General features: G+C 38.6%; 1 pseudogene; it reads left to right on the top strand.

The window, feature by feature from the left end:
- Window positions 1-1,047, top strand: part of LOC103747105 — a 20,048-nt pseudogene extending 19,001 nt beyond the window's left edge.
- The last annotated feature ends 23 nt before the right edge of the window (window positions 1,048-1,070 follow it).

Below are 1,070 nucleotides of genomic sequence, written 5' to 3'. Positions count from 1 at the left end.
GGCTTGATTTTTTTCAAACATACAGGATATTTTTAGAAAATAGAAATAAATAGCACCAAGGGAATATTAGTCACTCATCTATTATTTTATGATTACTATTTCATTCATTTTCTTTTTCAGTCAACTGGAAGTTTAATACTACGGCTGATTACCAGGGTGACAGAATTTCTTCCTGAGATTTTTTGTGAGGCATGGGAGCTCAGGCTCCTGCTCAGCATGCTCTTCCTGTTGATCTACTTGGGCAGCTTGCTAGGGAACCTAAACGTCATCATGATTACCACCATTGACCAGGACCTCCACACATCCATGTACTTTTTCCTCAGGAATATGTTCATCTTAGGCATGTGCTATGTTTCTGTCATGATCCTCAATGCCTATGTCATCTCCCTCACTGAAAACATGGATATTTTCTGTCTGGGTGTGCTGTCCAGATCTATTTGGTCTTCTTTTGTACATATATGGAAATTCTCTTACTCACTGTGATAGCCCAGGTTCGCTATGTGGCCACATACCAGCCCCTCCTCTATCCTGTCATCATGAACCATCAATTCTGTGTTCAGATCACTCTGGCTTCCCTTCTCCTTAGTCTTGTCATAGCAGGTTCACATAGAGTGGAATCATTCTGACTGTCCTGTCACTCTAACATGGTCCTTCAGTTCTGTGATGTCCCCTCTCTGCTGAGGCTTTCCTGCTCAGGCACCTTTAAAAACAAACTCTTAACTCTTCTAACTGGCATCAACATTAGTGGTAGCTGCTTTATTTCCATTATTGTATCATATGTTCACATATTTTCTACTGTGTTGAAGTTTCCTCTGAAAGAAGAGAGAAAGAAGGCCTTTTCACCATTGTCCTTCACATTATTGTGGTGTCTCTTTTCCTTATCTCTGGTGACTACGTGTATCTAAGACCTGCAGTCATTACAAAAGTGATTCATGACATGATTCTATCTGTACTTTATGTAACTATTCCACCATTCTTAAATCGATTATCTATAGTCTTAGAAACAAACAGATAAACGAAGCTGTGAGTAATGTTAAGAATATTTAAATTAGGAAAATTTAAAAAATCTT

Source organism: Nannospalax galili, unplaced genomic scaffold, assembly GCF_000622305.1.
Source record: "Nannospalax galili isolate Female #2095 unplaced genomic scaffold, S.galili_v1.0 scaffold1725, whole genome shotgun sequence".
Classification (NCBI taxonomy): Eukaryota; Metazoa; Chordata; class Mammalia; order Rodentia; family Spalacidae; genus Nannospalax; species Nannospalax galili.
Note: the sequence above shows the minus strand (reverse complement) of the source record. Positions and strands in the feature narration are given on the sequence as shown.